At 31.9% G+C, this 24,311-nt stretch overlaps 1 pseudogene; it reads left to right on the forward strand.

Annotated features, from left to right (window-relative positions):
- Positions 1-20,249, forward strand: part of LOC143640355 (kynureninase-like) — a 75,903-nt pseudogene extending 55,654 nt beyond the window's left edge.
- Positions 20,250-24,311: the final 4,062 nt, after the last annotated feature.

A 24,311-nucleotide genomic window follows, 5' to 3' on the forward strand; every position in this document is an offset into this window, starting at 1 on the left:
GCATTATAATAAACATAGGAGTGCAGGTATCTCTTTGCATGTAGATATTTTTTAAATCAACCTGCCAATGTTTTTACCATGAAAATTAAGAATATAGCTGGACTCACTGATGAAGATCTGTGATCCTAAGGACTAGGAGGCTGAGACAGGAGGATTGGAAGTTCAAGGCCACCCACAGCAACTTAGTGAGACCCTGTCTCAAAAACAAAACAAAACAAAACAAATGGATTGGGGATGTGGCTCAGTGATAAAGTCTCCCCGGGTTAAAAAAATAATAATAAGAAGAATATTTTTAAAAATATTTTAATTAGTAAATTTATGATTATTCTTTGAAGAAAACAAACTTTGTAGAATTTTGGACTCCATGAAACATGATGATTTGATGAGTAGTTTATTTGAAGTTAGCTACAGAAGATGCTAGAATGACAGACATTCTTACTTATCCTTAAATATTTATGCAGATTTTGTTTATATTCAGGTTAAACAATTATGTTGTACTCACATGTTCCATGATTTTGTAGTGCTATAACAATTTGTCTGATTCAACACATTTAAAAAGCTGTGAAAGTGGTAAAACTATTCTATTTACTTTTAAGTTGTGACCTTGAGACAGAGAGAGAAGAGAGTGGAAAAAGAAAGACTTCTAGTCATGCTCTCATTCTTAAACACAGAAATTATTAAGTGTGTGGTCATAAAATGTCAAGTTAAGAGACTTCATGAAATTAGCATTTCTTGAATATGTTCTTAAATAATATCTGGTTTTATCACATTTTGAGTTTTGCCCCAATGATGAACTAGATGTTTATTCTAATATAAGTAACAAAAACTAGAATGTTGTTTAGTTTTGTTGAGGTTTGGGGTGAGCAAAGGTGAGGGGTTTAAAAGATAATTTAATTCAGTGCATAAAAGATTTAAAACTAATGCCAAAAGTTGGGCCATTAAAGGTTTGTTGAGGAGATCAAGATTGGCTGTTTCATTTTGTAACTGAATCTGGTGATGCCTCAAAGATGCCTTTATAACAAGTCATACTGTTGATTTAACATTTATTTGCAACTCCTTTTATGTAATTTATGATGTTCAAAGAACACAAAGAATATCACGATCTTTACTTTTTATTTACTGGCTGTCTTCTAGCACCTCACTTCTCGCAAAATTTTGTTAATTATCCCCATTCGAAGTAAATTAAATTCCTGCTTGGTTTTCAATCTTTGATTAAAAAAAATTGAATTTCTTTTCCAAGTTCAAGGAGATTATATCTTGATTATTATTGTTTATTTTCAATTTTTAGGAATGATTTAAGCTTGTTATGATAATAGCTACTTAGAACTAATTTAGTTTTCTCATTCTGCATTGTTAGGTTATAACATTGAGATTTGTTGCTGTTGTTGTGTAAACCATGCTAAGGTTTCAGTTTAGATTACATTTCTATTTTGTTTTGATTTTGCTTTCTCTACATTCCAAGTAGAGGGCTCATAATGAATTGAATGTTTTCCTAGGTTCTAAATGTGGTACCTTTTGAGTGAATGTATCTTGAAATACTTATATGTATTTGTTTTGTTTTGTTTTTGAAAGATTTTAAACAGTCCTCATTTCCTTTAGTAGGCTTGAAGGTATAACCTACGGAAGACCATGCTTATTCAAGTTCACTAGATCACACATCTAGATTTACCCATTTTGAAGAAAGAGAATTGACTACAGAGATTCTGGAAGAACAAAGAAGGTCCAAAGAGCAGGTTTTATTTTAGGAGGGTACATTGTTCATACTAAAAAGATTGTGGGAGTTCTGCCATCTAAATTGTGTCAACAGTCTGGCATTCTCCCCCCTCAATATTCTAAGTGCAGCACTTAGCCTGTCCTGGATGTTGTTTCCATGGAATTACCAGGGCATTGAAAATGCTTGCCCTACATGACTTTGCATTTTATGTGAATATTCTGATATTTAGGGTCAATCACTACAGTTGGGCTTCAACAACTAATAACTGAGGAATCTTAGGCTACACATCAAGCTACTGGAGTCTCACTTCCTCATCTTTACAATGAGGAGAATACTAGTTTCTACTTCACAGGAGTATTTTAAAGATGGAGTGACTGCTTAGAGTAGTGTCTGACTTAGAATGAAAGCTCCGTTGATTTTTGGTTTTGCTGCTTTCAAAATCACTAAACAACTAAAATAAGCTAAATCAGGGAAATAAAACTGCAACCTGTTTGCCTGTTTTATAAGAGTTTGGTTAAATATTTGGGGAGTCATCAATCACCCAAGTTCGGGCTGTTTGCTCTCTTCCATAGAAAGATAATTTGGGGGCCAGACTTGATCTCTTTCACATGTGGTTTTACTAAATAGAATTCTTTTTCCTAATTTTATTTAAATTAATAATATTTTATAAAACTTCCAGCTAGTTTACCATATATTATCATGACCACTTAAATTAAAAGTATTATATCATTGATGTTGTTCATGAAAATATGCTGAATAACCTGGAAAATACTGCACATCAAAGAAGACAGGCCAAGAATTGTATATCCAACAGGAGTTTCTGGGAAAAAAAAGCAAATTTTAATAAGATAAAAATGGCACCTTCTTGTTAGAGTACATGGTTTAGATGGTTGAATTTCTTTTTATCAAGTGAAAATGTATAGCAATTAATCTTAGGAAGTTGAAATTTTTCCAGAAGAAATAACATTTAGAATTTCATTAAGATTAAAAAATGGATACCACCAGTGATTAAAATAACAAGGCAGTTATTAACATTATACATCAGAATAAAGAATCAAATGAAGAAAAAATCATTCAATAAAAGCTAGTGGGCCACCAATGATCCTATTACTTTATAGCAGTTAGAATATGAAAAACCCTCTATCCCTTCTTTTTGAGCACCATATGACAGAAAACTATGCAAGAATTTGCATCTATGATTTGAGGGTTTTTTTTAAAAATATATTTAATTGCTCTGACTGCTGAATTTAATGACATCATTGTCATATCAAGATATTAATATTTCAGTCCTATTATAAAGAAAACTGTATTATTATCCTGGTTTGCAGATACGATCCTATTTACTACTTATAAATAGAGAATTATCTTTGAGATCCTATTTACTACTTATAAATAGAGAATTATGTTTGAAACAAAGTCTCTATAGAGAGCTGCTATTTTCTTCTATTTTTCTTACTTCACTTCCCCCTTGAGGCAGAAAGACATCATTGTCATATCAAGATATTAATATTTCAGTCCTATTATAAAGAAAACTGTATTATTATCCTGGTTTGCAGATACGATCCTATTTACTACTTATAAATAGAGAATTATCTTTGAGATCCTATTTACTACTTATAAATAGAGAATTATGTTTGAAACAAAGTCTCTATAGAGAGCTGCTATTTTCTTCTATTTTTCTTACTTCACTTCCCCCTTGAGGCAGAAAGATCTGGAGTTCAAAGCCAGTCTTAGCAACAGCGAGGCACTAAGCAACTCAGTGAGATGCTGTTACTTAATAAAACACAAAATAGGGCTGGGGATATGGCTCAGTGGTTGAGTGCCCCTGAGTTCAACCCCATATACCCCCAAAATAAACTAAACTAAAATAAATTAGTATTCACATTGATGAAACTGAAACATCTTATCTTCCTGAGTTTCTGTGTTCATTTCTTTCAGGACTTTAAACTGCCGAGTTCATATTTCCTTCCTGGTTGAATATGTCAGCATCTCTGTCTTTTTTAGGTATAGTTCAATATCATACATCTAGCTTTGACCCCGTTTCCTTTTTCTTCATTCTTTCTAGCTCAAAGTGTCCTCCTTTACTCTGCTTCATGGGTGTGGAGTCCGAGGTTCTGCTTTTGGTCAAGAGGACAGTTGTTCCACAAAGGCCCAAACGCCAGGAGACAGGGATGGGAGCTCCTTAGGAGTCTGCCCACCACACTTATGCTGAGTTAATGCCTGTTTAAATTGCCCACTACCCCCAGCCACACACCCACCCAAAAGACCTTAGATTCTTGTGGTAGGGGTAGCTGGCTTCTAGTCAGGGGTCCTATTAACTGTTCTAGAGAAGTAATTAAAGAAATATAGAAAAATATAATAGTCCTCAGGAAAGAAGGGTGATTTAGTTAAGAGCATAAACTATAAAAAATCATCCTTGTTAAAAAAACAAACCCTCCCTAATTTACCATTATTAACTATTTTGCTTTATCGAAGTCTGCCATTTATGTCTTCTCCTCTACTCGGCTCCCAGAGATTGAGCATCTCCTCTTCAACCTGCTTACTGGCTTGTTCAGATACTTATTTTGAGACTTCATTCAACTTCCTTCTGAAAATATTATATCAACCACAGCTCCTAGCTTGGGGTTAGTGTTCCTGTTCATCATGAGTTTTGTTAGCTGTGTCCCTTTGGAGGAGTCACACAAGTTCTTTAATCCTTATTTCTCTGAAATCTGAAATTATGAAAATGACATCTATTTTAAGTTGTTATTATGCCAAGATTAAGCTAGAATACAAGAAATCTTTTGTGCTCATTTCCCAGAAAACCTTTGTTAGTTTTTGTTCTTTTTCCCTTAGCAGTTAGCTGCTCAAGAACATTGCTTAATCATGCCTTTGGAATAAAATTTCTTAAGGGCATGAGAACCAATAATCTAATTGGCCAGACCATTCCTTAATGCTCTGTGGGATTATATAATTTCCTTCCTAGGGTAATAGATCCAAATGCTGTGAGTGTCTGGAAAGGAGATGGACAACAAACAATTAGCTTCAGTGGAGCTGGGCTAGGGTCCCGGGGTCTCCTCATGTCCTTTGCCATTGGAAAGAAAAATATAATGTCTTTAGTGAATCAGTGTAAAAGAGAAATACCAACATCAAATTATGAGGTAAACAACTTTGAAATTCTTCCCTTCTACATAATCATATTGTATTTGCACATTTAAAATGTAGTTCAAGTACTTTCACAGCTTTAGTAAATAAAGCCTAAAAAACGATGATGTGGCCTCAGTTGAGAAATCATTTATGAGGTTTTTCTCTAAGAATAACACATCTCCCCCTTTGTGCAGTCCCTTGTTTATTTCATATTTGGTTTATGAACATGTCATCTTCTATTTTCAAAAGCAAGCTATTATTTCCTCCTGTGATACAGTGTTGGAACACCAGGTCTTTGATGTTTCTGTTAGATACACCAGCAGCCATCATAACTCATGCTCTTGAATTTTTAATATCACTCCACAAACTGAAATGACAAATACCCAGTTCTTCAGTGAACACACAAATATGAAAGAAAAGTTTACTAAATAGAGAAGATTGAAATCTCTCTTCCAATTTTTGTTTTGATCCCACTGAACATAAAAGGAAAAAGAATTGTGTCGCTATGTTTTTTTTCCCTGCTTTGTCTCAGTTACCATTTTTGCCTCAGATTAATAGAAAAAAAAAAAGAAATTGCCAAGAGGTATATCTGTTTCCACAGAAAGCATTATGTATGCAGTCCTGTATTTTTTTTAATACGTGACTAGAAGAAATATTTCTCTTTAACAAATTTTAAAAATTTATTTTTTTAAAATATGAAAAATTATAATAATGCTAAATTTATATTTTTCAATTTCCAAATTGCCTATTTCTTCATATCTGAAATACTTTTAACATCCTTTATTTTTTTCTCCAGATCACTCAAAACCTGTTATTTGCCTATCAATCTAAACAACAATTAATTCTAGAATATACCTTTTTCTCAAAGCTCCATCTGTTGAAATATTTGTCAAGTTAACATTGAAAATAAAGCTTGCCCTGAAACTGAAAATGCAAATGGATATATATATATATATATATATATATATATATATATATATATATATATATATATATATAAAGTATTAAGTTAGTGGCTCTAATATTAAACTTTACAAAGTTACAAGATCATTTCAGTTAGAAGGAAAGAACAGTTCTTCACATCTGAGGCAAGATCTCCTCTACAGGCAAAATTCAATTTTCTTTTTCTCATAGAAGCATCTTTCAGTGTTAATATGTAAACTAGGGCTGGGGATGTGGCTCAAGCAGTAGCGCGCTCGCCTGGCATGCCTGCTGCCCATGTTCGATCCTCAGCACCACATACAAACAAAGATGTTGTGTCCGCCGAAAACTAAAAAAATATAGATATATTAAAAAATTCTCTCTCTCTCTCTCTCTCTCTCTCTCTCTCTCTCTTTAAAAAATATGTAAACTAGAAAACAATTTGGTTATTTCAATAGGATTATAAAGCTCTTTCTTCTATGTATACAGTATAAATTTATAATGTTCTATGTGAACATGGATATTATAAATTATTACCAGAAAGAATAAATAAATAAATCATTATCAGAAAAACATCAGATACATTTTATTTCTGACTTTTAATTCTTATTTTCAAAATTAATATCCATTGTAATTATCTTCAAAATCTCATATGAAGAATTTAATCATAATATTTTTCTCCTCCTTTATCCTAATGAAGAAGTTCAAGGAATTATATGAGCTTCTGTACATATTATATTACACTTGAGAAAGTTCTGACTTAGCTGCTAAATATACAACAACAACGATTAAAAAAAAACTGGATAATTCTGCTTTTATAGTTTGACTAATTTAAAAATTTAAAAGCAATTTTTAGAAATTATTGGATGTATTTCAATTAATTTTTCTTCAATACATACTGACTACATTTCTCATGGGTGGCATAATTGCCATTTATACAACATGGAGAAGTCTTCTTTGGAAGGAGTGTACATTTTTGCTTGTTTGTTTTGTGGTGCTGATATTCAAAGCAAGGACATTGCACGTGCTAGGCAGCAGTCATCGGTTTTGGGAAGGTCACTTAACTACCAAAGTTGCTTGCCCTTTCTCAGCTCTGGAACCTTGTACATGCTGCTCTGACTGTGTAGCAAAAGGAGGAGAGAGAGTCCTTCCCCTTTTTCTAAAACATACACAGATAGTGGATAAGGTCCTGACGGTTGCTCCCTGTCCATCTCCAGGTTGGCTTAGTTGTCCTAATTTGTGTTTCACCTGTCAACTGTTTGTCATATGACATCCCATCATCACTCTTACTTTTCCTACAAATAAGTACCAAGAGGTAAGTCTCTGAGCTCCTGAGTTTATATTGTAGCTGAGGAAGAAAGAGGAAAGCAAATAAAGCAACAATTATTCAGTATGAACAAATGATATAATATGTTCTATTCTACACCTTTCCTACTCATTCACTTTTAACCTAAAATTGCATAGTATTTATTATACAAAATTACCACAGTTTATAAAATCAGCCTCCGAGTAAAGACAATGTAGTTTCCTTTCAATCCTGGATTATCACTAAAAAGATGCAGTGACTACTAACACATAATTCACCTCATACTTCTGTAAGTACTTCTCCAGAGTAAATTCCAAAACATGAATTTTCCAGGTTAACTGTTATGTATTTATCACTTTTATGGCTTTATTCATTTGTTTCCCACAGGAAGGCATCCAGTTATACTCTCATAATAATATGCTGGAATTTTCCTTTTTCTCACAGTCATACCAATGGAGCATATTAATCAAACTTCTGACTTTTTGTCGATCTTAGAGATGAACAATGTTTTCTCAATGTAGTTTCAGCTTGTATTCTTATCATGAGTAGGTTGATGATTTTTCTTTTTAAATTTTAAGAGTCATTTTTCTTTTCAATAAGTGATATATTTAGATCTTTGGCCTATATTTGGGTGTTGTCATAAGGCAAATCTTAAGATATTTTTTTCATTTCTGTTTTTTAACTGATATGTAAAAGTGCAAAAATTGTACATATTAGTGGGGTACGACACTTTGATTCATGTATACATCATGAATCAGGTTAAACATATCTGTCTTCTCTAATAGATATTACTTCTTTATGGATAGAATGTTCAACATCTTTTAATTAGTATTTTAAGGTATGCAGTACACAGCCATCTGAACTTTTTGCTCCTGCCTCATGATAACTGAGTATCTATCGATTAACTTTTTTTCATCTCTCCCTTCCCTGTACTCTCAGCCTCTAATAACCATCATTGTTCTCTCAATCACTTTGAAATCAGTTTCTTATATTTCACAAATGAGTGATATCATATGGTACTGTATTCAGCTTATTTTACTTGCCTGATGTTCTCCAGGTCTATCCACGTTGCAGAAAATGTCAAGATTTAATTCTTTCTTATGGCTGAATACTATATCTAGGTCTTTTTATACCTAGAAGATTAGCTAATACATGGCAATAAAATTGAAAATGATTTTTTAAATAGACTGTTGCTTGACATTATTTTCTTCTTATTCATTGATCTATGGAAACAATACCAAGTTTCCCCTTAGAGCTGTTAGTACAAACGACTGCATATTATTGGATTTGTTAACACAACACCACAATGTTTGAATTAGCATTTTTACTAAATACTAGCACCTTGTAGAAATATATCCCTCCATTGTTCTTATGGTTTTATGGAATTCTTATTATATCTTTTGTTTTGTTTTTTTCCATATAATATTAGAATCCATTTCTCTATAGTTATAAGTAAAAAACAATAAACAAAAATATACTTTCATTTTTACTTGGATCATATTAAAGGTATACATTAATTTAAAGATAATTAACTTTTTTTCTTAATGTTGAATGTTACTCAAGATTTTGTTTGTTTAAGATGTAAGTCTTAAACATTTCTTGGTAGTGACTTTAAATTCAATTTTTCATTTTTATTTTATACCAAAATGCAACATTAAATTATCCTTTTGTTCATGGCAGGCACAAAATTACATAGTTTGAAAATGGTAATAATTTGCTTCCTCTTTTTATTTTTTGCATCTTTAAGTAAATTCTTCTTATTAACAAAAGTACCTTTGGTATTTCGTGGCTAAGTTTGACTTTAAGGTTTGAGATAGGTAGTTTCCATTATTATATTCTTTAATTTTTTAATTAAAAATTGTTCTGAAAGGGTGTAAATGTCTTTATAGGGTCTGTGGAGATAACCCTATGATTTTTCTCTAACACATATAATAAATTGCATAATAATAAATTTGCTAGTATAGAGCTACTCTTGTATGCCTGATATTAACTCCACTGTTCATAATGTATAATTATTTTAATGTGTTGTTAAAATCTGATTGCTAATATTTTATGTAAGATTTTATATTAATATTCTCAAAATTAGCTTATATTTTTAAATATGTGCAATTCTAAAATGGTTTAATATTAACATTAATATGAGTATCACAAGTATGCTAATTTTTTCTATAACACTGTTTTGATTTGTATTTTGTTGTCTGTGCACTGAAATAATTTTAAAAACATTGGAATTGGGCTGGGTTGTAGCTCAGTGGTAGAGCACTTGCCTAGCATGTGTGAGGCACTGGGTTTGATTCTCAGCACCACATATGAGCATATAAATAAAGGTCCATCAAAAACTAATAAAAATATTTTTTTAAAAGCATTGGGATTAACTGAAAAGTTTAGGTAGAATTTCTCTATGAGACCACCTAATTTTAGGAGTTTTAGATGTTTGTGATTTTTCTCTACTGCTTCTATTACTATCTGTTGATTTTGATTTTCTCTCATTTTAGAATTAAGTTGAATATTTAGTATTATATTTTAACAGTACTATTTTTATTTAGTTTTTTAAAATTAATATAATTTTTATGATATTCATCTTTTCCCTATTTTGTGATTTTTCCCTCCATAAAATGTTTATACTTCATGCTTACAATTGTATTATCTTGATTAACTGACATCTCTCCCCCACCACAACTGAAATTTGATCTATGTATCAACATAATTGTTATTTGTTATTTGGAACAATCAGTTTTGACTTTTCTTAATTTACTCATTATTTGGTTTCAGTTTTTCTTGTTTAATAAATTTTTCAATTTTTTCACTGATTTATTTCAATTTCCTGAATTGTTCTGAGATGTAGTGTTATGAATTGTTCTTTATCTACCATCTAGCAATACCAAAGTATTGATGTTCCTACATATTGTGTATTTTGTGTTTGGATAATTAACCTCTTTTTTGGAACCAGGAATTGAACTCAGGGGCACTCAACCACTGAGCCACATCCCCAGCCCTATTGTGTATTTTACTTAGAGACAAGGACTCACTGAATTGCTTAGCACCTTGCCATTATTGAGGCTGGCTTTGAATTCACAATCCTCCTATCTCAGCCACAGGAGCCTCTGGGCTTATAGGCATGCACTACCAGGCCTGGCCTTAACATTTTTATTAACAATATGAAAGTAATCAATTTCTTTAGAGCTTTCGTTTTAGAATACCAATGAGTAAATAGTGCTTTGGAGCTACCATTTCTCTTTAAAGATTGTGAAAATATTATATTAATGTTTTACCTTATTGTGATTTTAACTTTATTTTGAAATTAACATACTCCTTAACATTTCGAGTCATTTTAACTAAGAAAAAACTACATTAAATAGATGATTTGCCGTATAAAAATTAAATTGATTTATCCTTACTTTTGACAACCTTGCCTTCTTCTATCATTTACCTTTTATCTGTTTAAATATTTCATAACTTAAAACATAAGTGATTTTAATATGCTGGCTGATTCCTAAAGTAATAACCATTTGTGTAGGCCAAAACATCTAATGGGTACCTTATATTTTAGGTTAGTGGGATGGTTTGGCCATGAACTCAGCACCAGATTTAAAATGGATAACAGTAAGTATATTCAATTTTATTTCATAAGTCACTTTATTTTAACTTCATTTTAATTTTCATCTATGTGTATAACATATATAATATACATACCCCATGGAAATTGCACTTTGAAAATGTCACTGAGATTTTTTAAAATAAGAAATGACATTTTCAGTGTGTAAGAGTGTTTATAGATTTTAGCATAATTTTGAGCCTATTCATTTGTAGAGAGATAAAAGGAAATGAAATTTAACTTATGGCCCATGTGGCTTGATCAGATCCTCTCAATATGGAGTGCCCAAACCATCAAGCAGTGGGAACAAGAGGGAATTGGGTACTCAAGGTCAGACCCAGAGAGTCTTGGGTCTTTACTGTGTAATAGTTTTGTGATGCTGCAAATCACAGTATTCATCTTGTGTCCTTGCTGTTTTGTTCCACATGCCTAATATGAATAATATCTATTTTAGGCTCTTGTTTAAGGGTAAGTCAAATTCAAAACTGTAAACCAAATAGCATATAGCAGTACTTTTAAATATGATCATATTTTTACCCTGTTTTTCCAAATACTTTTTATGGCTTTTGCCATGTACCAAAGAATGATGTTAACCCCAGTGAATAAAAATAAAACTGTGCTGTATATTTGTCTCAAAGAGTGCCCAATTTTATTTCCTAAGTGACCCTATTTTTAGTCATATAGAATACAGAAAGCATTGTAAGTGCTTTGAGAATTCATTGTAAACTAAATATTTCAGAGTGCTTCCAAACCTATGTATATATTTGAATTTGCAACAATTAGGATACAAAGGATCCCAGAGGGCAACTTTAATTAAATCATGAAAGCTTTTTATTTTTTTTAATGTGGTTGTTGAATGATTAGCTCTGTTATGACTGTTACTTAAATTCTTTAATTCTTTGAGATGGGTTTTCTTATCAGTAAATAAAGAAATTTGATTAAGTAAGGAAAAACATTTTCTATCACAAAAGACATGATAGGAAAAATTTTAAGTTTTTTGTGTTATATTTGTCTCTGAGAAAATATTCAGCTCTGCATTGTGGAGCTAAAACAACCATAGATATGCACAGATAAATGATTTTGATTATATTCATCAACTTTCCATCCTTGTGACAAAATAACTGAGAAGAGCAAGTTAAAGGAGAAAAGATTTATTTTGACTCAGTGTTTCAGAGCTTTTGATCCATGGTTAGCTGGTTGCATGAATTTTGGGCCCGTGGTGAGGCAGGATATGATGGTCAAATAGCAGGTAGAGCAAAGCTGCTCACCCGTGGTGATCTAGAAGCAGAGAAAGAAAGTGTGTCAGAGGTTAGGGACAAAATAAACTTCAAAGAAATATCCCTGGTGACCCACCTCTTCCAACTCAGTCCCACCCTTCCCAAAAGCATCATCAACTGAATCCTGAGTCTTAAATACATGAAACTTTGGGGTACATTACAGAATCAAACCATAGTAATGCCAATGTTCTAAAAAAAATTTTATTTTAAAAAATAGGTGGTAGATTGGATTTGACCTAGGGGTCACAGTTAAACTTGCCCCAGATTAAAAGAATTTTTAAAGACCTTTTATTTTTTTTAATATTTTCTTGGTCTTACTTAGTTTTAGTTTTATTTCTTCCTAGCCATCTTACCCTGTTGGATTTAGCTTGCTACAATTTATTGTACTTATTCTAACTGGAATAATATCTTTTATCAATTAATATTTCCAATATTTCATACTTAGGCAAATTTTTTCCCCTTAGTTCTCCTCTTTTTCCTAAGTAAGCTACTTGACCTAATAATCCTGGAGTTCAAAGTAAACTTTGCAGTTTATTTTATTCATTTTTCTATTTTATTCATTATTCATTTTGGGTGACATTATAATTACATAGCATTCATATCTTGATATTCTTTTTCAGTCATGCCTATAATCCTAGCTACTTAGGAGGCTGAAGCAGGAGGACCGCAACTTCAATGCCAGTCAGAGCAAACTTAGCAAGAGCCTGCTCCAGAAATATAAAAATAAAAAGGACCAAGATATGGCTCAGAGGTAGAATGCCCCTAGTTTCAATCCCAGGTACTGAACAAAAGGAGGAGGAGGGGAGGGGGAAGGGGAAGAAAGACATTGCTCCATGACAGAAAATCAAAGCATGGGGTGAACAGGAATATTGGCTTGGAAGTTTGGAAGACAGGCAGAGGAGAGAGTCAGTAGAAAATTACCAGAAGAGGTTATTTTTGTTGTTTATTTGCTTTGTTTGTTTTTGAGATGGGATCTTGCCCTGTTGCCCAGGCTGCCCTTGAACTTGGTGTGCTTCTGCCTCAGCCTCCTCTGACTAACTGGAATTACAGGCATGTGCTACTGCACTCAGATTAATACACGACATTCATTTTGTATATAAGGGCTGTATTGATTGGTAGTTTGCTGAGAAGGTAGGAACAGGAGAGATGGGAATTGCCAATGAAAAGAAAATATGCCAATATTTTCACTCCATTAAGTTTCTTATCTTAGGCATTCCCTCTGAGTAATAAAAATATTTAAGTCCTAATATTTTACTGTTTTTTCTTGTCTTGTTGACCCTCTTGAAAGCATATTCTTTAATAAAGACATGATATTAACTTTTCAGAACTGCAGTTAATCCCTGGGGTCAGTGGATTCTATATTTCCAATCCTCCCATTTTGTTGGTCTGTTCATTGCATGCTAGTTTGGAGGTAAGAGATTTGTATGTCAGTCTTTCCTGTCTTTACTTTTTCTCCTTACCTGGTTGCCACAGGTTGTAGTATTTTTTTCTGCTAATAAGCAAGATTATAAATGTACACTTTACATAAATGAAGGACAAAAGGCAGCATCTTCCTATTGGAAAGGTGACTATATGGTGATTGCACCTGTCTTTTACATTTTCTGCCCCAGACTCAGTGCTTGGCACATTGTTGGAATGTAGTAAACACTAAATGGAATTTAGCTAAGGAGACATATATTTTGGTTCCACTTAAAATCTGTGTGAATTTGAATAAGTTATTTGACCTTCTCTCTATATATAAATAATTTAGTGTTCAGCATTTAATTCTTCAGTAACTCACTCAAACAGCATGTATTCATTGAGAAAATATTTATGTGCCAGGCATGATTGGATTTCTGGGGATTCTGTTTCTTCTACTTCTGTGAGCCATTGAACTGACAAAGTGAGTGGTGACAAAGCTATAAATGACTTACCTTTAGGTGAGAGGAGTTATTAATAATTAGAAAAATGAATTCTATTATATATAAATTATTATAAAACATCAAATTAAAAAATAAATAAATTTTTGTTCTCTTTTATAAAATAATAATATTAGAGTAAATCAAGAATTCTGTATGATTTCCTCATTAGACAGAGTTCTTGCTTTCCTGAGCCTTCTATGCCATTATACAATCTATACTATTGTGACTTAATATGGTCCTTTAAATTAATATTTTATTTAAATTTAGTTTCACCATAAATTAATATTTACATAATGAGTTAAGTTTTATATATATATATATATATATATATATATATATATATATATATATATATATATATGCATATATACACACACATGAAAATAGAAATATATATATATATATATGTATATAAACCAAACTAATTTTTTTGATATTATTTAGGAACAGATTCAATTTATTTGCATAAATATAGATTGTTAATAATTTTATGCTATATGATTAACAATCTTAATACACATATTAATTAAATTATATATTGTATATACAAATATTTGGGTAAAATATATTTGATGTAAATGTACATACCTATTCTAATAGAGGTTTTGTATACATAGCTATTCAAATAAGGCTTTTATTTTTTCTTCAGTGCCTCTTAAAATCATCAAGCTCATGATATTTTGGGAAATCAAATTGTGGAGAATACCAGAATCAAATGAGTGACTGAATAAAGACTTCCAAATCCCTTCTATGCCCTAATTGTCAAATACTCATGGCAGTTTCTCATTATGACCACTGGATGGCAATGTCAAGTTCCTTTGTTTTTATTCAAGTTCACCACTATGACAATGACAATTGCCTTATATTCATTTCATCACAACTTAGAAAGCACCTACTCAGGTTGACCACTTGATGGGGCATGAGCTGTTTTCACTTTGGGGCAGATTTTTTTTTTTTTTTAAATTGGATTACACACCCAGTGACAAGATTTTTCAGACAGATATTTTTAAGTAAATATCTTAGTAATTCATAATATTTTAGTTGCTTTATAATATCTACTTAGGAAAAAAAGTGTTTCTCAAAGAAACAACATTTTAAAACAAAGTGAAATGTCAATTTACTCTGCAAGTTTGTATCAGGAAGATGAGTTACAATCTGAAAGACACCAAGACATATCATAGAAAGACTAGAAAATAACATGATTTTATCTGATTTTCTTTATCTTTACAAATAATTTTTCAGACAACTAGAAATTTTCTTTTATACACTGTCTTTTTGGTATGGCCTGTGCAGTAATCTGGTATTTCCTCCAATAGTCACTCTTTCTTCTATGGAAAAAGAGAGGATTCTTCTTTTTCTCTACCTCTAGTTTCCTACCAAACTGCATTAATGGAACCTAGACAAAATTTTATTCTAAGACTCTGAAGACTGATTTTTTCCCTTTAATATATAAACTTAAACCTAACCAAAGGACCCTAAAAGCCATTAAAAGGGGAATATAGACATCCATGGAACTTGTCATCACTTAATTATTAATTCTCTAGAGCCTTCTATCAAGGTCATTCACTGTAAGACTATGTTCTGACCATAAATATCTTTAGTTAGTCAAGCTTTATTTTTGTGAAAGGAATGTTCAAAATCCTCCCCATTATAAATTGTAAAATGTTTAAATTACAAAGTAATAAATGTTCCACATTGTGTGCTTTCTAATATGCACAGAAGATCAGAATCCCCCACACACACAAAAAAGAAAGAAAGAAAAAAAGAAACTCACCATGTTTCTTCACACTGCGTTAGGGACCTAATTTTAAGAATGTAAGAGAAAAGTATCACAACTAAAAACATCATACTATGTGTACAATTTTTAGTTAATCTTATCTATCTTTTCCAGATTTCTGTTTATTTTACTCAGTAAGAACAAAATAGCCCAAGTAGTTAAAACTCTGCCAAGAATTCTCATAAGCTGAACATTTTTAAGCTACATTAATTTTTTCTAAAAAATTTTTTTGAATACTGAAAACATAAATTAACAAGAAACAAAAAGAAAAGAGATTATTTGTTTTATTTTCCTGTTAACTTCTATTAGCCTCTATAGTATTTTTATGTGAGGACTCAGAATAGACTTTTATATTCTGTGAGAAAAAATTAAAAGTGCTTCAAAACACAATTTGCCCTTGTTGTGGTTGTAATGTGGAAAATATTAAATTAAAGGTTATATTCTTATTAAAGAGTAGCAACTCTTTAACATTTTAACATTCTACATTCATACATTCTACAGTATGTTAAAATCAAGACTATTTGCCATTTAAAACTGATTTCTAATTACCAAGAGTAATCTAGAAGAGCAAAATCTCCTAACTCACTTTAAAATTTTATAAATGTAAGTAAATAGTGCCGCAGTCTGTCTGGGCACAAATCACGAGCCACCACACAGCTTGTAGATTCAAACAGCAATTCTTTATTCCTGATCTCACACCGGCCTTCTACAAACACGCTCTGGGGAAATCCACGTTCTCTGCCCAAATTCACCTCCACTGGGCTTCTGTCTCCCAAAATATACTGTCTGACCCTAAGAACTCAAGAGGAGCTCAGGCAGCAGGATACGCCCTATTCTAAACAGGGAACACCCTAATCTCCTATTACGCTAAACTGGAAACACCCTAAACAGGGATCCGCCCTGGTCCTTGAGCAAGGTCACCTTTCAGGAGTCCTTCCACTAGACAGCATGGGAGTACGCTGGCAAGGAAATTGTCATACCTACTTGGCTGATAGCTCCCAGCAAAATAGTACCTAAATTTTACAAACCTTTGAATACAAATTAATTATCATTGTAACTATACAGGCAACCCTCCATATCCACAGACTCTACATCTATGGAGTTCACACTTGAGCTGAAAATAATCATGAAAAAATTTTTGCTTAAGTACAGATTCCTGTTTTCTTGTCATTAGTCCCCAAATAAGGCAGTATTGCAACTAGTTACACAGCAGTTACATTATACTGAGTACTGAAGGTAATCTGGAAATCATTTAAATTATATGGGAGGAAGTACATAGGTGATATGCACATACTACACGATTTTTATTCAACAGACTTGAGTATTGTGAATTTTGTTATGCAGGATGATCCTGGAAGCAATCCCCTGTAGATTCCAAGGGACAACTGCACTTCACTCATTACACCCATCTGTATTTTATGGCGCCTATAGTATAACCAAAAATGTTTCTAGAATTATTTATTAATTAAAACATCTTAGCATATTGTTGATCTCCTAAGAGTCTTTTTTATCTATCTCATATTTTTTTTTATTCCAAACTTATCCAGCAAGACTTATTGTGGGCCCTGCCTTGTGAGGCTCTGCTCCTGTCCTCTGGAACTATGTTAATCCAAAAGTTATTGAGTTCCCTTGAGTTTTTATTGTTTGAAGTCTACCTACATTTTGCTTTACATAAGGAAATGATGAAATACCACATATCAAATTCCATGAAATCTGGGTCACCTAAGTCTTGAAGCAGTTTGCTTGCTTCCAGATCTTAATTGTCCTTCTGAAAATAAAAGTATCAGTCTCCAATGGTAGCTGATTACCTTTGCAGGCCTATAAACATGGTCCCTGAGGTGTGGTTGGAGAGTCATGTTATCATTTTGTCTTTTCTGCCCCACCCCCACTTTTTTAAGAAACCGTTACCTTTTAATACAATTCTCATCTTCTCCTTCAGCCAAATTCAAAAGCTCCAACAGTGTAGTTCCTGAAAATATATACCTTCAACTGAGCCCTATTAGAATGCCAATCCACACATGTCACATATAAATACAAAAAAAACTGTATTTGAATACTTGAGGAACTCTAAATATCACCACATTACCCTATCTATATCCTTAATAGTTTTGTTCATAGTTCAGAAAAGGGACATTAAGTGTCATGCCAGCACATCATGGTGTTTGAAGTCTATTCAATTCTTGTGCATAGGATATATTTTTAAACTTTATTTAACCTTCAGAGATAAGCCAAAAAAGCATGTCTATTCTTACCCTAATGTTCCAACATTTGGTATTGTGGGTCCTTGTCACTCATCTTAATGTATGACATCTCCGGCAGCAAATGGTACTTTTTTTACAACAGTGCTTCTTGAGTTTATCAAAGAAAAAAATTATAAAATAAAAGAAATAAAGAAACAAACAAACTATCCTAATGCTTCAGTAATAATAAGTGTATTATGTGACATTGTTTGCTTCTTGGTCCAAGAAAATGTAGCTTCCTTATTTAACTATTTGTTTTCTAATAAATCAGTTAAAAATGACAGATAATATTGGTAACACTGCCTTCACATAAGCACATATATTTATCTCATATTGCACTTTTTTTCTAACCAAACCATATATAAGATAAAAAAGGTCTTTTTTTAATAGGTGGGCACAATATGTTTATTTTACTATTTTGTTTTTATGTGGTGCTGAGGATCGAACCCAGTGCCTCATGCATGCTAGGTAAGCACTCCACCAATTAGCCACAGTCCCAGCCCTAGAAAAAGTCTTTTTGATTATGATTTTATTAACTGGTTTTGAGAGAAACGTTTAAATTTCAAAATATTTGAATGCATTAAGTTATGCTTTACTTGGTGATTAAATTAATATAAAATAACTCTGAAGTCATATGCTATTAACTCAATTTTTCTTCTTTCACAAGTATTGTTTAAATGATATTTGCAGTTTTCCTCTCATGGAAATTTGTCTTTATATTTAATGGTAAAATACTTAGAAAAGGACATGTTTTACAAAAAAAAAAAAAAAAGATTAGCTAAAACTGAGTGTTTGTTCGATAGGGCAAAAGTCAGCATCTCCTTTTTTATGCATGGTTTACACTTAATTTTGGCTTCTTTGAAGATCACTAAAATACTGCTAACCTGATTGTTTGTCATTTGCCAGATCTTTAGGTAAGCGATCATAAAAGCACTGAATAAAAAATCTATTTTGCTAACTGGTTATCTGGAATACATGATCAAGCTTTACTTTAACAAAGATATAGGAGGAACCAAGAAACCTATTGTGAATATAATTACTCCAACCAATATAGAGGATCGGGGCTGCCAATTGACACTAACATTTTCTATTGCCAAGAAAAATGTTTTTGAAGAACTAGAAAAAAGAGGAGTTGTTGTAAGTATATTTTCCCCATTGCTACCAGGATATTTGTGTTGCAATTGGGGGTAAATTTTGGATTTGTTGGTTTATTCATACTTGCATGTCATTTCACATCAATCCATTAGGATAAATTTGGTGCCAAATAAGCTTTCAGCGCACTGCTAATTGTAGGGCACAGAGATGTATCTGTCATTTCTGATAAAAGAGAAGATATCACAAATTTTTGTTGTGAGAAATGCTGTTATATAATTTACTCAGTTTTAAATTATAGTGCAAAAAGAAATTATTTCATTATGATGCATTAGTATATGTTTTTTATTAATTCAGTAGATTTAACTCAAGAAAACTCCAGTATACCTTTATTTAATCTATGAAACAAAAGTAGTTAGTGAAGGATAAGAAATAAATTGGTCTTACTTAGAAGCCTAATAAACTCAGTTATTTTTACCCGTGTCAAAAAGATTTGGAGACAATTCTCAAGAGAAGTAACATTGCAAGGAATATATAGTTTTTTAACCCCTGGGCCTATGTGGACTTTAGTCTCCTGAAGAGAAATACAACAAATGATGGGAATTGAATAGGACAGTGTGCATAGACTATATATTATCTCCTTGACTTACAATGTTGTTTCTTGAAGTAGGCTATAGTGATCTTCAGGGTCAGGCCAAATTTTCTAGTCCTACAGCGTTTCTGCATATAGCCAACTTCTTATCTGTAACATCAGGGATTAGATAATTAAATTTAAGGAAAATGTGCTAACACTCCCAGTAAGAATATCATTCATTTAAATTTGTCCAAGGATTCTACTCTGTCCAGGATTTCCCCACAGAAAAAAAATGAATATATGATCTATTGGATGGTGAGAGAAGATAATTATTGATTGGACCTCAGGCCCAACCCATTATTATTTTCATTATAAAGAAGAAAGTGATTCTGCAATCTTTGTAATGTTTTGAATAACCAATAAAAAAAGAAGAAAGTTTCAAATTACAGAAACACCATGTTTTACTGAAAGTGAAAAATTGCTTATGCATTAAGTTTCAAGGAAGCCAGCATGAATGCTTTATGGAAGTTTATCTTGAATGGATATTTTCAGTATGTGCTAAAATTTTTGTGACTTTATATTATTTTATTTTTCCTCCAGTGTAACAAGCAAGAACCAAATGGGATTCCACTGGCTCCAGTTCCTCTCTACAATTCTTTTCATGATATTTATAAATTTATCAATTTGCTTTCTTCTGTACTTGATTCTGTAGAAACAAAAAAGTAGCAATGTTCTTATTATTAACTTACACAAATTTACTGAAAGATGCCTTATTTTACTACTATTCAATTTTTAATTTTTAAAAATAAATTTTAATTATTAAAAATATTTCAAAATTGATTTCTTTTATTGATTCTTTAAAAAAATAAATGACAGAAGAATGCATTACAATTCTTATTACACACATATACTACAATTTTTCATATCTCTGTTTGTATATAAAGTATTATGACACCCAATTCGTGTCTTCATACATATACTTTGGATAAGGATGTCTATCACATTCCACCATCTTAGCTAATCCCCTGCCCCCTCCCTTTCCCTTCAACCCCCATGGAAGGAATAGATCAAAATTGATTTCATGTAGATGGCAATAAATCACATGCTTTATATTAAAAAATTGTCATTTTTCAAAATATCTGTGTCCTTGTGAAATCCACATGGTTATCCAGTTTCTTGAAATTTGGGGAATCAAAGACTATGTGTATCAACCATTAAGAACACAGTCTTAATTAGCTATCACATTTCATGGTTATTGAAATGTTTTCTGTTTAATTTATAATTTGACAACTGCATAATTCTTATGGAATTCTTATGTCAGTATTGGAAATGTATTAGTTTTAATTTATCAAAGAGTACATTTTAAGACCTGAGATTGAACTGTCATATATATATATATATATATATATATATATATATATATATATATATATATATATATATATATATGATTTTACAATGTTCCATCCAGTTCCAGGCAAAACAAGTACATTGTATTGGGCAATAGCTTTCAATTATTTTCAGTCACGATCTATAATAAGAAATATATTCAATATCAGAGACCCACATTTATAATGTGTACATCATACTTTATTGATTCTAAGACATTTTTGTCATGTTGAACATCTCTGAAATAGGACATATCTTTTTATTTTCAGAAAACAGCTTCTTGAAATCACCATTAGCCCTGCTTTTATGATCTCTCACAATGAATATATAGTATCTTGGATTTTATTTAGAAAATAGTATAAGTTACAAAAGATTCATAAGTTATTTGGCTGTGCTCTAATTTTATTACTTTATTTTATCTCATTCAAGAAATGCTGGTAGCTGGGCATGGTGGTACATACCTCTAATCCCAGTAACTCTGGAGGCTGAGACAGGAGGATCATAAGTTCAAAGCCAGCCTCAGCAACAACAAGACCTAAGCAACTCAGTGAAAACCTGTCTCTAAATAAAATATAAAAGGGTTGGAAATATAAATCAGTTGTTGAGTGCCCCTGAGTTCAATACCTGGTACCCCCACCCCCACCCCCCAAAAAAGAAATGCTTGTTATAAATAATTCAATTGATTTCCCTACCCACACTTGATCTTAGTTGGTACTTTTCAAGAATGGTCTTTTATTTATATTATCATTATTTCTAGTTTCTTCCAATAGGAAAGTCCCCTGACATTAGATACTACTGTCTCTGAAGTACTGAATATTTGCTATTGAGGGGAATTAGGAAATGTGTGATTCATCTTTCAACTTCTTTATCCCAAATTTTTGGACCTTTCTTATCTACTGTGAAAACTAAAGTTATACTCACCTCTGTTAGACTTCCCTAGTTTTCCCTTATTGAAGCCACAATAGTATATATAAATTGACCAAACATGAGTGTACATAACCAGCAGTAAAAGGCCCATATATTATGATTCCTCTTAATTAAATAAATTTGAATAAAATAAGCTGACTTAGACAACTATTTTGGAGGGTAGAGTTAAATAATAAGACATAAAACTCCAACATCAACAACTACCAACACTGACAACTACTCGTATTTATCAACATCTTGTCATGCACCTTGTTGTGATATATGTACTATATCACTTAAGTGAATGATTACATAATTGCCTATGGTAAATTTCCTACTTCTTCACAGGGTGAAATTCATCTTCAGCGATGGAAGAGTTCCCTAACCCTTAAAACTCAAGCATGAGTGGCCCCATATAGGAGGAACTGTTTGTGAACCTCCCCAGGATGAACGAAACAGAGCAGGTGCCCGTTCTCAAGGAACACACAGATTAGTAGGAGAAACAGATATTAAACATGGAAACACCCAAGTATGTGACTGCAAATTATAATTTCTAGGAATGATGAATTGATGACGCTGAGTTATAAAACTGATGGTATTAATTAGATGGCTGAGTGACAAAGTGCTTTTAAGAGTATATGATATTTCATACTAATCACATTAAAATTATATCCAGTTATACATACAAAACAGCCAAAGAATTAATAATCACCATGGTTCCATTAGTAAATAGAGCATTAGAAGTCCTTTCCTTCTAGCTCACATTCACCTCCATCTCAAGAACCAGAGATAACCAATATATTCACTAACTTTGCCTAATTATAAATGTAATCACAGGGCTGGGTGGGGATGTGGCTCAAGTAGTAATGCACTCGCCTGGCATATGTGAGGTGCTGGGTTCGATCCTCAGCACCACATAAAAATAAAATAAAGATATTGTGTCCACCGAAAACTGAAAAATAAATATTTAAAAATTCTCTGTCTCTCTCACTCTTCTCTCTCTGTCTTTATAAAATATAAAATTAAAAAAATGTGATCACATTTTATATATTCTGTTTTTGCTCAACATTGTGGGTTTACTGTTTTTTGGTGGAGTGATTCATCCATTAGTTGTCACCTTCATTGCTGAATAGTATTCTATTCTAATATTCCAAGTTTTACAAACATTTTAGAGACGATTCATAAACCATCTAAATCACCTTTACATCTGAATACAACTAAAATATTTTTATAAATGGTGGGATGTGATAAATCTATTTTATTTCCCCAATCGAGATTATTCATATGATCTGTAGTTCATTTTTTATGTCAGTTTTCTGCTTGTGTGTGTGTGTGTGTGTATGTGTGTGTGTGTATTTCAGAGGTATCTGTACTTTCTGATTGGCCAATTTGCTTGGTATTTCATCAATTCCATACTGCCTTAATTACTATAACTTAGTGTGATCTGGCATCTGCTCAATTAAATGTCTCAGTTTCTTCTTGTAAAGATTGCCTTGGTTATCCTGGGCCCCTTTATTTTTAGTTATAAATTTAGAATATATCTAGTTAAATTTAGAATACATTTATTGTGCTCCATAAAAAACTCCTGCTGGGATTGCAATTGAATTGCAATTAAATCTTAATTCAGTTTCACAAGAATTGACTTATTTCAATGTTGAACCTTTCTACCAAGAACATAACATTTATCTCCATTTATTTATGACTTCTTTAATGTTTTTCAAAAAGTTTTATTTTCTCCATTAAGGAACTTCACATTTATAGTTCAACATACTCCTATTTATAAGTGCATTATTATTCACATATCTTTTATAAATGTAATGTTTAACTGATAGTTGGCACTACATATACACATTTGATAAAATTTGTACTCATTTTTTTATCAGAGGTACAATTCTTTAATCATTTAGCTATTGATTCTTTTTATCTGCAATATTCATTATCTGTGAATCAGCACAGTTTCATTCCCTTTTCAATTCTGTTATTTTTTCTATTTTTCTTCTGGTGGTTTGAGGTGTGCATGTGTGCATGTGCTCAATCTGATATTCTACTATGTAGAAGTACTTGTTCTTTGTTATGTTATTAAACTTTGGCTATTTTAACATGCATGGATGACAAAGTTTAAATTAGCCTTTTTGTTCTTTCCCTTAATCTGTTGAAAATTGAGTGCTTTAACAGTATAGCATTTCTGGTCCAGATTCCCACTCCCACACATCTATATACACACATTGAACACTTTGCTCACTAGTCCCCTTTCATCCATATATGGATGAAATTTATTTAGAATTTATTTTAATGATAATTATTCATTAGTAAATTCTATTAGTCTTTGGGGAAAATACTTCAATATTTTTCTCATTCTTAAAAATGGTTTCACTTGCAGAATTCTATGTTGACAGTATTTTTCTGTCAGGAAATAGAAAATATTGACTCACTCTACTTAACCTGGGATTATTGCTGTTAACTTTTCAGCCTCTCCTTAATCTATTGCTCTGC

Source organism: Callospermophilus lateralis, unplaced genomic scaffold (genome assembly GCF_048772815.1).
Source record: "Callospermophilus lateralis isolate mCalLat2 unplaced genomic scaffold, mCalLat2.hap1 Scaffold_194, whole genome shotgun sequence".
Taxonomy (NCBI): domain Eukaryota; kingdom Metazoa; phylum Chordata; class Mammalia; order Rodentia; family Sciuridae; genus Callospermophilus; species Callospermophilus lateralis.